A 15,559-nucleotide genomic window follows, 5' to 3' on the forward strand; every position below is an offset into this window, starting at 1 on the left:
GTCTTTTATCAACAAATAACACAAAAAATTCGTCTAATATTATTTGGCTAATTGAATAATTTCATGACAGAATGCATACAAATCCCATACATTTAACAAGAATTCGAATTCAAATTGGTCTCCAGTTACGTCATCATGCGCGAACTCGGACGTATTTGGGCTACGGGAAGATACTATCTGGTTATTTTTAGTATCATGTACATACACATAATATATATACGTACGAAATTTAGTTCGGCAAAGTGATGACAGTCGCAAACTCAATACTTTTTCCACATCTAAAAAGTGCACAAAGTTCCTCAAGAAATTTTCATTTCAAAAATTTATTTCGCCGAAGCGATGACGGTCCCTAATTCAACACTTTTTTCCCATCTAAAAAGTGTATAACGTCCCTAAAAAAGTTTCGCTTCAAAAATTTATTTCGTCGAAGCAATGACGGTCGCTAATTCAATACTTTTTCTCCATCTAAAAAGGGCACAACGCAACGTCCCAAAAGAAGTTTTCACTTCCAAAATTTATTTCGTTGAAGCAATGACGGTCGCAAATTTAATACATATTCCCCATCGAAAAAGTGCACAACGTCCCTAAAGAAGCTTTAACTTCAAAAATGTATTTCGTCGAAGCAATGAGGGTCGCTAATTCCATACTTTTTCCCCATCTAAAGAAAAGGGCACAACGTCCCTAAAGAAGTTTTCACTTCAAAAATTATTTCGTCGAAGCAATGACGGTCGCTGATTCAATACTTTTTCCCCATCTAAAAAGGGCACAACGTACTTAAGAAGTTTTCACTTCAAAAATTTATTTTTGTCGAAGCAATGACGGTCGCTAATTCAATACTTTTTCCCCATCTAAGAAGGGTAATACGTCCATAAAGAAATTTTCAATTAAAAACAATATTTCGTCGAAGCAATGAGGGTCGCGATGATTCAATACTTTTCCCCCATCTAAAAAGTTCACAACGTCCCTAAAGAAGTTTTCACTTCAAAAATTTATTTCGCCGAAGCGATGACGGTCGCTGATTCGATACTTTTTCCCATCTAAAAAGGGCAAAAGGTCCCTAAAGAAGTTTTCACTTCAAAAATTTATTTCGTCGAAGCAATGACGGTCGCTAATTCAATACTTTTTCGCCATTTGAAAAGGGTACAACTTTTTTACAGAAGTTTTCAATTCAAAAATTTATTACGCCGAAGCGATGACGGTCGCTAATTCAACACTTTTCCCCATCTAAAATGTTCACAAGGTCGCTAAAGAAGTTTTCACTTCAAAAATTTATTTCATCGAAGCAATGACGGTTGCTAATTTAATAATTTTTTCTCATCTAAAAAGTGCACGCAAAAATTTGTTTCGCCGAAGCGATAACGGTCGCTAATTCAACACTTTTCCCCATCTAAAAAGTGCACAATATCCTTAAAGTGTTCACTTCAAAAATTTATTTCGTCGAAGCAATGACGGTCGCGATGACGGTCGTTAATTCAGTACTTTTCTCCATCTAAAAAGTGCACAACGTCCTTAAAGAAGTTTTCACTTCAATAATATTACTATTATTATACGTACATTATACTAATATACGTATAACATTTATTTCGTCGAAGCGATGACGGTCGCAAAATCAATCTATTTTTCCCATTCCAAAATAGATTTTTTCATTTATTTTAAATTTGAATACTCCTACACAATTTATATACACATACACATAATAAATATACGTAAAAAATTTATTTCGCCGAAGAGATGACGGTGGCGATGACGGTCGCGAAATAAATCCTTTTTCCCCGTCCTAAAATGGGTTTTACATTTATTTTTAAATACTTCTATACAATTTATATATACATACACATAATATACCTATTTATGTACAAAATTTATTTCGCCGAAGCGATGACGGTCGCGAAATCAATCAATTTTTCCCATCCTAAAATAGGTTTTACATTTATTTTAAATTGAAATAACTCTACACAATTTATATATACATACACATAATATAAATATAGCATACGCAATGATGGTCGCGATGACGGTCGCGAATTCAAAGCTTTTTCCCCTATCCAAAAGTCGTGATGACGGTCGCGAATTCAATGCTTTTTCCCCTATCCAAAAATCGCACAACGTCCCTAAAGAAGTTTTCACTTCAAAAAAACAAGACAGGTTACAAACAAAAAGGTTACAAAATGGGAGCAAAAGAACTTAAAATAATCTGCTATGTAGACGACGCAATACTAATCTCTCAAAGTGAAGATGATTTACAACGTATGCTACACCAATGAGATATAATCGCTAAAAAATTTAACAAGTAAATTTCCCCAACAAAGGCAAAATTCATGTTTAAAACAGCAAATCTAATAAGATGTAAATTAGAGCTGGATGGTTAAATTATAGAACAACTCATGGAGTTTAAAAGCTATGGAAAGCTCGAAAAGAAGTGGAAAAGCAAATGAATAAAGCAAACAGAGTCGCAGGTTGCCTGAATGAAACAATATGGCGAATTAAAAATATCGGAAAAGAAGTGAAAGGCAGAATTTACAAAACAGTCATCAGACCAATAATGACATATGCAGCAGAAACACTACCTGATACAGAAAAGACAAAAAAATGCTAGAAACACCAGAGATAAAAAGCCTTCGAAAAATCGATGGTAAGCCAATATTCACTATGGGATAGAGCTAGAAGTGCTGGTATACGCTGTGAGCTTCGCTGGTGTCGCTCCTGGCGGATTACTAATCAACTTTCACTGGTAATTTTTAAATTTATTATTTAATTATTATCGCTTAATATTTACAACGCAAAAAAGTAATTAAATTATAATCGATTTTTTTAAGATTTTGCTAATCATTTTGACGTTCTATTGATAAAATATGAATTTCGTACTTCGGATACTTTCACAATTATCGTGTAGATGGCGGTAAGATTAATATATTAATTTATAATTAGATATTACGGAACATTAAAAAAACTTAAATTCAGTATTTAAAACGTATTGTATATTTAAGGTAAAAATATATAACACAGCTTTGACAAACTAATACTTTTTATAATTAATGTTTTTAATTTTAATTTTAAATTAATCACTTTGACATTTATGTCAAATTTCCAGTAATCGTTTACAGACTTGCCACTACTGGCGCTCGCGAATTTGTAAATATCCCTTCTACGTACGAGCTCACAGCGTATACGATGGAAATGCAAGGTTGACAACTAATAACTGGGTAAAAAACAGAAGGGTAGAATGGATCGACCACAACCACATAAAGCCCAATAACAACAAATAGAGTAGTAAGGAAGGCAAAAGACGGTTCCCCAATAGGAAGACGATCAGTGAGAAGACCAAGATAACGATGGAATGACAATTTACTGGAGTCACATTGAAAAACAGAGTCATGTCTACACAAAAAGAAGAAGAAGAAGAAGAAGAAGAAGAAGAAGAAGAAGAAGAAGAAGAAGAAGAAGAAGAAGAAGAAGAAGAGGAAGAAGAAGAAGAAGAAGAAGAAGAAGAAGAAGAAGAAGAATACTGCATATATCCTGTATGCAATACTACTGGTTTTGATTTGATAAACTGAACAGTGAATAAATATAAACATCCCCAATTGACCAATGGCATCATAAGCCCAAAATTGAGAAATACTAAAGACTACATTACTAAAAGGAAGTATGACGGAATGGAAGTCATGATTTAATATTTCAATGTGAAAGCTGAAACCACTAAATATTTATTCTTCTTTGTAGTAATGCTCCGGTAAAATATTGCTAATTATAATCAAAGTTATGTGATGATATATACTCGAAGAATGCTGAACAATACTCTGCATAATAAGATATTCCATCATGTTACTTTTACTTTCCCATAATAACGGACCACGGAGAATTAGGAGTGACATTATTTATTGATTTTGAAGGTAACAAAACGTGTCGGAGTAATAATTAATATGACAAAAAAGGACGCCTATCAGCGCCCCACGTAGCTAAAAAAAAAATATGAAAATATGATTAAGTTCATAAAACTAAGTAATAACAATAAGCTTCATAACATAAATGGAAAAATAAGAAATTTTTTAAATATGTACAAGTGAACAAGGTAGAAACGCTAGGAATATAATGTGCATAGGGTGGAAGGCACTTGTGGATTAAAATTATGTGTATACTTTTATATTTTTAAAAGTTGCTTAACCTGATTTCAACGAACTATAATATCATAATATAGGCTCGATCCCGCGTACCAAAAAAAGTTGTATAATAGCAAGCTGAAAATTTATTAATAGCATAACGGTGTCTAGTCGGACAAATTTTGATGTACGGGAACACTGGAACAAACGAAGTTTTAATTGTGGAACAATTTAAAAATTTGAAACGTTAGACTACGAAAACGTTCCATGCATTTTGTCGGATAGAACTTCCAATTGATTTGTTACCATCTCATTAAACTCTCATGCAAAAATCAGACTTCTGTTTATCACCAACTGGGCATTTTAATGAGTTCAACACAAAGAACATGTCAAATAACAGGAATTATATTGGTGATAAATAGTAGTCTGATTCTTTCATGAGAGTTTAATGAAACGGTAACAAGTCAATTGGAAGTTCTGTCCGACAAAATACATGGGGCGTTTTCGTAATCTGAGGGTTCAAATTTTTAAACTGTTCCACAATTAAAACTTCCCTTGTTCCAGTGTTCCCGTACATCAAAGTTTGTGCGACTAGACACCGTTATGCTATTAATACATTTTCAGCTTGCTATTATACAAATTTTAAATATAGATATGATATAGTTCGTTGAAATCAGGTTAAGCAGCTTTTAAAAATATAAAAGTATACACATAATTTTATTCCACAAGTGCCTTCCACCCTATGTACTATTGTGGATCAATCTATCAATCAAAGAGAGAATAAAATTTTTATTTTTTTATATAACACGGGCACATAAATTTGATCCACCCTGTATATTGATTTGTAAATATTTATTATAAGTTAGCTTGCATGTAAGTGGGTCTCTCCTTTAATGAGCTTTTCGATGAAGAATTAAAGACTTTTGTGAATAATTAAAGTGAAAGGAAAATTTGTTTAGGATTATAATGTAAAAAGATTGTTTATTACGGGAAAGGTAGAATCTACAAGTAGAGGTAATTATTAGTTTCTAGAAAAACAGTTTAAAAGAAAGTTTGGAATTTTAATCTCTTTTTGTTTAACCCCGAGTAAATGTTGTAGAATTCCCCGAAAGTAATTATTATGATGGTAGGACTATTTTTGAAAGAATGACTGTTTGTTTTCGAACGAAAAGAGAGGAAGGTGGAGAGATAAATGTTTCTGATTGGCTAGGAAATTTGGAATGGGGAAAGAGAAGCTTGAAAGTTGAGACAGTTTGAGAAAGAAATTATTATTATGTTATTGGCATCGCTGAAGAGCAGTCGACGTTTTCGTGGATAGTTAGATAGCAAGTACCAGTGGTTGTTTGATAGTGGAGAATAGAGCTGAAAAGTGGAACGAGAGACAGATCAAATTGAGACGAAATACCTCTTTGATTTTGTATTATTGTGAGAAGGAGAGGAGAGAATTTTTGGAGTCTGTTTGAATCGAGTACTGGTTAAAAAGGCCTGGCTCGTTGGAGAATTGGTGCTGGTATGCTGATAGATTTGAAGCTTGAGAACGGAGAGGGCTTTGATAGGTAGCCTAACATAATCAACGAGGCATAGCTGTTTTGGGTCAAGAGAAGACATCAGAGTGAGTGAAGCAAAAGGTCAGTCAATTTATGTGAAAGATATTTTTATGTTCGGAAACTAAAATTTTGAGTAAAAGCATATGAATTAAGATTCCAATATTTCAAAAAGTAAATAGGAAGTGTAGGTAATTTTGCGAATACCTAAATTTGTTTATTTAGCTTGTTTTATCAAAGTCATCGGGAACAAACCGATAAATTGTTTTTTTTAACTAGAATAAATTTAAGTGATAAAAATTTCATTCGGACAGCTGTGTCCACAGGTTTTAAATTTGATCGATTTTTAGAATATTGATTTTGATAATAAAAGACAATTCTGTATGCTTATTTTATATTTCTATTTAATTTCTTTTCCTAATATTTTTTCCCGATTAGAACCAACTAAGAGATACTGAAACCACGAGAGAAGATAAGTATTACATAAGATAATTTAGATATTTTTTGGCACCCTGAGATTTTTTCTTAATTTTTTTGTATGATTTGCGACAATTGGATAATTGATTAAATAATTAATTGGAGTAATCAAATAAAGATTAATTGATATTAAAGTAATAAAAAGTAAATCATAACAACATGGCGCCCAACGTGGGGCATTAAAATATCTCTGGTTGTGAATTTGAAGGGATAGGAAACGGAAAACAGGTGAAGGAAAATTTATTTGCCCGTCGGAAAAAGTTGATATATTTAAAATTTATGAAATATTTTGTTTGAGTTATTTTTTTATCTAGGTACAGTTTTACATATTTATTTTATTTTTGATTGATTTGAATTTTGATGAATTTAAACATTTGTGTGATAAATTGATTATATTTGGGGAGAGAAAAATTTGCGTCTCTACAGCATACAAGGTATTTTCGAATTTCGTATCAGGCGGGGATAAATTTTAACTACATGTCGATAACAACCAGAAGCAAAAGCAAAGAAAACAAAAACAAGAAGTACATTTGGAACAAGAAGAACATATAGAACAAGAAGACATTTTCGAAACAACAATAATGGCATCAGAAGAACAGGAATTATCAGGAATAGATAAATTATTACAACATAAAATTCAAGAAAATCAGGAAGAAACAAAACGAGTAATGAAAGAAAATCAAGAGGAAACAAAACAAGCAATAGAAGAAAACAACAGAAATATAGAGAGTATCAAGAAGGAAATGGTTAAAAAAATTAAAGAGATTGCAGAAAAGAGCGAGAAACACTAGATAGAGATTAAAGAAATCAAAATCAAAATAAAGGAGATAAACAATTGCCAGAAAAAGGAACTAGAAAATTTGGAAACCAAATTTTAAAACGCATTACAAGAGGACAGGCTAGAAATAGAAAGAAAAATGGAGGAAATCAGGAATCAACAAAATTCCGGAGAAAGAATGGAAACGATTATCCATAGTACAGAGGATGTGAAAATGAGATTTGGCGGGGATGTAAAAAAATTACACCCAGTAATTTTCATAAACAATTTATAAAAGAAAGTACGATACGTCGGTAACTTCGAAACAGCCAAAGAAACGATAAGGAACCATCTTAAAGATGAGGCGAGTTTATGGTTTGATAGCAAAGAAGAAGAATTGGACAATTGGCATAAATTCGAACAAAAGTTCCTGAGTTATTTCTGGGGAAAAATACAACAGCTAGAAATAAACAAGGAGTTGCAAAATGGGAGGTACCATGATAGAATCGGTATATTGTGATTGCGCGCAGCGGTCAAATACCTCCTGGGGTACTCTTCACTCTAATACCCGAAAGTTAGGTTTGGACCGAAGGGTTAGGTCTTCCTCCTTTGAAAATTGTACTGTATAATATATAATATATATAATATATTAATTTTTTAATTAATTAATTTTTTTAAATTAGCAAAATTTCCGTTCAAAACGAATAAGAAGTAAATAAAACTTAGACACCCTGTTGAGAACCCTGACCGCTGCGCGCAATTGCAATCTGCCCGATAGAATGGGTATTTCAGAACAAACATACGCGCTACAATTATACAACAATGCAAAACACCTACACTACAATTATTCGTCCGAACAGATAGTAGAACTAATAGCCAGACATTTTGAAGATACCTTAGAAGATCACATAACTTTGCAAAACTACAAAGATATCGACAGTTTGTGCAAATTCTTACAAATACGAAAAGCAAAAATGAGAGAAAGAGAAATAAGAAGATCGCAAGAAAATTATAGACAACGCGAAAATCAAGACTATAGAGATAGAAGACAAAACTTTAGGAGAGATTATACAAGAAGAGAATTTATTCCGAGGAGTGAAAACTAAAATAGAGACAATGGAAGAGGAAACTATGAACAAAGAAATCGGCAATGGGACGAAGACAGATATCGAGAAAATCAAAATAGAAATAACACCCGCACATATCAAGAAGACAGAAATGATAATAGAAGGAATGAACAGGAAAATCGTGGAAACCGATACGGGTCCAACAGACCGAGAGAAAATAGAAGAGCGGTAAACAATACGCAAATAGGCGAATATGAGGATGAGAGACAAAGCGACGAAAGAAGAAGCAAAGAAGAACAACAAGCGTTTTTTCACGAAGGCGCTCACTAAACACAAAAGAAAAAACAGGAATTTTTTGTCACCCGAAGGAATTTATTAAATTAGCAGGAAATAATAATAAAAGAAGTGGAGTAAATTTAAAATTTGTAGATGGTTTTATCAATGAGAAACCGATTAAAATTATGATTGATACTGGTTCGGAAATTACATTGATTAACAGGAAATTAATAGAAGAGGTTGATTTAACGAATTTAATTTACAAAATTCCCAGGGTAAATTTAGTGGGCGCAAATAAACGGACTTTGGCAACTATAAATGAAGGAATACGAATAAGAATACGATTGGGCAAGAAATTTTATGCACTACAATGTGTTATAATACCGAACATGATACATGATATGATCGTAGGAGTGGATGAATAATTGTCAGAAAAACATGTGGTGATAGATTTCAAAAATAGTACGATGAAAATCACAGAGGAAAAAGAAGAAGAACAGGACATTCTGGAAATTGACAAGGAACATGAGAAACGGAAAAAGGATAATGTAGACAAAAAACAAACGGTGGAAATGAATTTGGCAATGAAGCAAGGACAGAGAAGAAAGAGGAGAAAGCAGCAGAAGATAAGTAAAGACAAGGAAGTCTGGGATTCCTCGAAAAAAAAGATGAGCCCAGAAGAAGAAGAAGAAGAAAAAGATTGACAAAAGAAAATGAAGCTTGGGATTCCTCAAAAGAAGAGATGAGCCCAGAAGAAGAAAAAGAAGAAAAAAGATTGATACAAGAAAATGAAGCTTGGGATTCCTCAAAAGAAGAGATGAGCCCAGAAGAAGAAGAGATCAGAATAGAAAAAGAAGGCGAAAGAGATACCATTGAAACTGTGTTATTTAAAGAAGTATGCAAAATGGAGGAGGCAGAATACACAATAAGCATGTATAAAGAATCGGAAGAAAACGAAAGAAAATTGACATGTGGAGAAGAAAAGGAGAAGGAACGGCGTGTAATATTGAGGGAGTATGAAAATCTAATAAATGAAGAAAACAGAGTAGCCAAAACGTATGAACATTCATTTGAGGTTAAAGATGTAGGAAATTTTCGGTCGAAAACGTACCCAATCCCATATAAGTACAGGCACTGGGGCAAAGGAAGCAATTGTTTTTCAGGCGGGAATAAATATTTTGACATAAGAGAAAACTGTTGTTGTCGAGAGAAAATCATTTTTTCGTTGCACTTATTAAAAACGATTTAATCTCAAAACAAGGCGGGGATGTTATTGTGGATCAATCTATCAATCAAAGATAGAATAAAAATTTTATTTTTTTATATAACACGGGCACATAAACTTGATCCACCCTGTATATTGATTTGTAAATATTTATTAGAAGTTAACTTGCATGTAAGTGGGTCTCTCCTTTAATGAGCTTTTCGATGAAGAATTAAAGATTTTTGTGAATAATTAAAGTGAAAGGAAAATTTGTTTAGGATCATAATGTAAAAAGATTGTTTATTACGGGAAAGGTAGAATCTACAGGTAGAGGTAATTATTAATTTCTAGAAAAATAGTTTAAAGAAAGTTTGGAATTTTAATCTCTTTTTGTTTAACTCCGAGTAAATGTTGTAGAATTCCCCGAAAGTAATTATTATGATGGTAGGAATATTTTTGAAAGAATGACTGTTTGTTTTCGAACGAAAAGAGAGGAAGGTGGAGAGATAAATGTTTCTGATTGGCTAGGAAATTTGGAATGGGGAAAGAGAAGCTTGAAAGTTGAGACAGTTTGAGAAAGAAATTATTATTATGTTATTGGCATCGCTGAAGAGCAGTCGACGTTTTCGTGGATAGTTAGATACAAGTACCAGTGGTTGTTTGATAGTGGAGAATAGAGCTGAAAAGTGGAACGAGAGACAGATCAAATTGAGACGAAATACCTCTTTGATTCTGTATTATTGTGAGAAGGAGAGGAGAGAATTTTTGGAGTCTGTTTGAATCGAGTACTGGTTAAAAAGGCCTGGCTCGTTGGAGAATTGGTGCTGGTATGCTGATAGATTTGAAGCTTGAGAACGGAGAGGGCTTTGATAGGTAGCCTAACATAGTCAACGAGGGAGAGCTGTTTTGGGTCAAGAGAAGACATCAGAGTGAGTGAAGCAAAAGGTCAGCAATTTATGTGAAAGATATTTTTATGTTCGTAAACTAAAATTTTGAGTAAAAGCATATGAATTAAGATTCCAATATTTCAAAGAAGTATAGGTAATTTTGCGGATACCTAAATTTGTTTGTTTAGCTTATTTTATCAAAGTTGTAACGGGTAGTTCTTTCAGGACGACAGACTCAGTAAAACACAGGTTGAAAACAAAGCAAATCTATTAATTCTAAATTATAAACAATATAACGCAAAATAATAATTTAATATTCTATCTCGTCCCAGCGAAGTCCTCCTCCGGATGGGCTTCTGTAACAGAAGAACAAAATTAACGGCGGTATTCAAATATATTATATCTATCGGGGCTCGCTCACTACGCTTGCCTCCGTTGAATTACGAGTCGCACATTACCTCACTTTGGTACACCGTGCGTCTCGTCTCGAGTTGGCCTGCCTGAGTTTACGAATCACCTCACGAACGGTGCACGTCGCGACTCAGGTCGGCCGGCCTCGCTCACTTCGCTTGGTTGGTTATGGAGCCCAGAACGGTCGTTCAGGACTGACGGATCATCGCTGACGTCGCTTGCGATGCTCTTAAATATCCCTCTGGCGGTGTTGGTTCGGAGAGGTGGAACTTAGTGGGGGCACCTGCGCGATTTGAGAGAATCGCACGGTTTCGAGTGTCGATGCTTGTTCGGTGCGTCAGCCTATCATTACACCCCCTCTTCTTCGAAAAAAAAAAAGAAGTAACATACCTTTTTTTTTGTCTACCGTCTTTTGATCCCATCTATTCCTCTGGGGGCTCGTCCGGGCTTTCTTCTCCCACCCACGGCTTTAAATCTTTTACATGCGCCGTCATCTGCTTGCGGCTACTGCTATCGGCAAATTTCAGTTTTACGATTACTGGCGATATCACGGATGTTACTATGTATGGTCCCGAGTACTTTGGCACTAGCTTGCTGGTGAACGCTGCGCTAGCCGATGATAGATAGTGTTCCTTTTTCATGACACGGTCTCCTGGATCTGGCCACCAGTCTCTTCGCCTTAAATCGTAATGTTTCTTTTGGTCCTCGAAAGCGTGTTCCATGTGTACTTTTGCCAATTCCCTTAACTTGCTTAAGTTTTCTGCGTACCCCTGTATACCCTGGTCGTTTGTCACATCTGTTGTATCTAATTCTCTTCCAAAATTGAGAAGCGCTGGTGAAAATCCTGTCGAATCGTGTTTTGACGAATTTATGGCATAGCAGAATTCTGGTATGAATTTGTCCCAGTTTTTATGGTTATCCTCCACATAAGTAGCTATCATTGTTTTCAGTACCTTGTTTGGTTGTTCTACTGGATTGCATTGAGATGAGTATGGTGGTGTCAGAATGTGATTTATGTTGTATGACTTCATCTAAAGCTGCTACTTGTGAATTGCGCGCCGTTGTCCGAGATGATTTTCTTTGGGATTCCGAATTGCATAATTACTTTTGATCGTAGAAAGTCGATGAGGGAGTTCGTAGACGCTGCTTTTATTGGTTGGGCGACGACCCATTTGGTGAACCGGTCTTGCACGACTATCAGGAAAGCGTTTCCCTATGTAGATCTTGGAAATGGTCCCACTAAATCGATTGAGACAGTATGCCAAGGCTTTTCTACAGCGGACGGTTGCATTTTCCCGGCTGGTTGCATTTGGGACGGTTTATATTGAAGGCACTTCGTACAGGTTCTAACGTAGTCTGCAATTTGTTTGAACATCTTAGGCCAATAGTACTTCTGCGCTATCCGGCAAATTGTTTTTGCAATTCCTAAATAGCCTGCTGTGGTTGAGTCGTGATTTTCTTTCAAAATCTCTTTCCTTTTGTAACTTAGTACGCATAATTTCCATGGGATGTTAAATTCTGGGTCGGCTAGATTGCGGCTGCTCCAAATGTGTTTATATAGTTTCTCGTTTGATATCTGTAAATCCGGGAAATTGCCTGGGTTTTGGAGCACATTCCTATATAAATTATCGTACCAATCGCATGATTCTACATGACTCTAGTTCCGATGCTAACAACTCCAGCTCTGGTTCCTCATTAAGGGTTTCTTGTGGTTGCCGTGATAAAGCATCTGCTACCTTGTTCAGAACTCCCTTTCTATATATGACCTCGAAATCGTACTGCTGCAGTTCTAAACTCCATCTGGCTAATCGACCTGACGGGTTTTTGAGATTCTTCAGCCATTTGAGAGATTGGTGATCCGATATAACCTTGAAGTTGTACCCTTCTATGTATGGCTTCATTTGCTTTATCCCGTACACTATGGATAGACATTCTTTTTCCGTTGTGGAATATTTTGTCTCGGCTGGTGTGAGGGTTCGACTAGCGTATGCGATTACCTTATCTTGGCCGTCATATTTTTGTGTTAGCGCAACTCCAAGTCCGCAGTTTGATGCATCTGTCTGTAGGTAGAATGTTTTTGAGAAATCGGGACACGCTATACTGGAGCCGTCGTAAGTTTTGCTTTGAGTTCCTTAAACGCGTTTTCCTGCTTATCCGTCCATTTCCATCTTATCTTCTTCTTTAGAAGCACGTTTAGTGGTCCTGCTATTGTCGAATAGTTCTCTATGGATCGCCGATACCATGAGGTTATTCCTAAAAAGCGACGAAGCTGACGTACATTTCTAGGTGCTGCAAGTTCGGTTATAGCGCTGGTCTTCTCCGGGTCAGTTTTTATTCCTTCTGCTCCCACAACGTGTCCTAAATATTTGAGTTCTGGCTGGCAGAATGTACATTTTTCGAAGTTAAGTTGTAATCTGGCTTCTTTTAGTATTCGGAAGACCTCTTGTAAGAATTTCTCTTGTAGGTGATATAAATGCTCTTGGAATGTCTTCGATATTACCACGATATCATCCAAGTATGTGAACGCGAATTCTACATCGGGCGGTATTACTTTGTCTAGCAGTCGTTGGAAAGTTGCTCCGGCGGAGTGCAGTCCGAACGGGGTATAGTATTTTTACTACAAAAACGTTATTACGTAGGTCAAAATTTTTGACGTAAGAGAACTGTCAAAACATTAGAATGTGACTTTTCATTATTACCATATATATAATAAACATGGCAATAATGAAAAGTCACATTCTAATGTTTTGACAGTTCTCTTACGTCAAAAATTTTGACCTACGTAATAACGTTTTTGTAGTAAAAATACTATAGTTCTGAATTGAAAATGACCTTTTCCGGGTACGCTAAATGCTGTCACTGGACGGCTTGCTTCCTCCAGGGGTATTTGAAAATATCCCTGCTTCAAATCGAGGGTTGAGATGAAATTTGCTTCCTTAAGTCTATCCAAAATTTCTGATATCCGAGGTAACGGATACGCGTCCTTTTCTGATAGTTCGTTGACTTTTCTAAAGTCAATGCAAAATCTGTACGAGTTATCTTTTTTCTAACTAGTACAATCGGTGAACTCCAACCACTTGCGGAGGGTTCGATAGTTCCTTCTTTCAACATTTTATCCACCTCTTGGTTGATGATCTGCAACATTGCGGGATTGTGCCGCCTATACGGCTGTTTGACGGGATCGCACCTTTTCTTCAATTTTATTTCGTGCTTTATTAAGTTGGTGGGACCTGTTAACTTCTCGAATTCCCTAAGCTCTTTTCTCAGGAATCTTTCTATCTCTGTATTTTGAGTGGAGTCTTTTAAAGTGTTACATGTTTCCTCTTGATGTTGTTCGTACTGTTTGGACGTATCCCTATCGAACTTAAGTTCGATCGAATGTTCCCTGAGGAATTCCACTCCTAGTATTGCATTTTCCGTTAACCCTGGCATTATTATAAATGTTTGTCTTGTTTGTACATTATCGATCTCGCAGTCAATTGTTAACTTCTGGTTGAGCTCCATTGAAGATCCGTTTGCTAGTCTAGTTCTTCCGTTATAGCTATGTATGGAGTGTTTGAATATCTGCGCTATTCTATCTCCGGCGGTTTTTGGTGGTCCCTGTGTCAATTAATGCTTTGTAGGAATTTTGTCCGATTTTCAGTGATGCGAATAGTCGCATGTCGTTGCTTGCTTGTTGTGTAACGGCTAGAACGAGCGGACTCGAATCTTGCTCCTCAGACTGGGACGACTCCTTGTTTCTCCAGTCTGTTATTCGTTTCCCTGACGTCTGAAACAGCAGTCACTGCTGTAGACCCCTTCTTTGCCGCATCGCGAACAAAACTTTTTCCATGGGTTTTTACAATTCCTACGGAAGTGACCTGTCATCTTGCACCGGAAGCATGTCCTTTTGGCATCGTATTCTGCAGGGTCTGTACGTCTCCAATTTCCGTGAAAATTTTGATTTTCTCGGGTCCTTTCGTCTTCCAAAGTTTCGTATTCTTGGGCCAATTCTTGCAATCCAGATAAGTTTTCGAAATCCCGGCGGCGAGCATAAAGCTTATATTCTGGCAGCATATTTTTATATATCCTGTCGAGTTCTTGGTTTCTTGAAAAAGATCCCTCTCGTCTGATCAATGTTTGAATATCCGTGATATATCTATCCACTGGTTCGTTTTCCTTTGCTTCCTGTTTCTGATTTGCTCTAGCCGTAGCAAATATTCTCTGGGATAAAAAGCTTTCTTAAAATCTTTGATGAAGTCCGTCCATGAATCCCAATTTCTGTTGTTGTTTCGGTACCATAACAATGCGTGGTCTCCTAACAATTCTGGTAATGCTTTTAGCAGATCTTGCTTATCGACCTCGTAGGCTAGGCTTAATTCATCTATCCTTTCTATGAAGTCTACTGCATCCGAATGTTTCTTGTCGAAGTGTGTGTTCCACCTCCGCACTTGATTTAGAAAATCTGATTGCCTCATTTGTTTTGTCATTGTTAAGTCTTGTAATTGGTTTCTGATTAATGAAATTTCTTGGGTCAGTGTGTCTGGTTCGGCTTCCTTGGAAGTATTGATTTTTGGGATTGTTCCTGTCGCTTCCCCGCGATCCTTATAAAAGGTTCTGAGTCTTAACCTTAACTCGTCGATGGTTCCTTTGGAATCCAATCCGCACCTTTCGGCGTCGCGCTGTAATTCCTCTTTGGAAAGACGATTTATCCATGACGTACCCGTCGTGGCACCTGATACTGGTTCTGTGTCTTTATCTGTCGGCATTTTTGTTATTATCTGGGCGTCGAATAACGACGTTTACTTGCGTATATTTCGACTTTTGCTCGGGCGCCAAATTTGTAACAGGTAGTTCTTT

At 36.0% G+C, this 15,559-nt stretch overlaps 1 protein-coding gene across 2 annotated transcripts in view; it reads right to left on the reverse strand.

The window, feature by feature from the left end:
- LOC126881413 (zinc finger protein 664-like) overlaps positions 1-15,559 on the reverse strand; it is a 99,928-nt gene that overhangs the window by 39,367 nt on the left and 45,002 nt on the right. The gene's annotated exons all lie outside the window — the stretch shown is intronic.

This window comes from Diabrotica virgifera, chromosome 3, assembly GCF_917563875.1.
Source record: "Diabrotica virgifera virgifera chromosome 3, PGI_DIABVI_V3a".
NCBI classification, from domain to species: Eukaryota; Metazoa; Arthropoda; class Insecta; order Coleoptera; family Chrysomelidae; genus Diabrotica; species Diabrotica virgifera.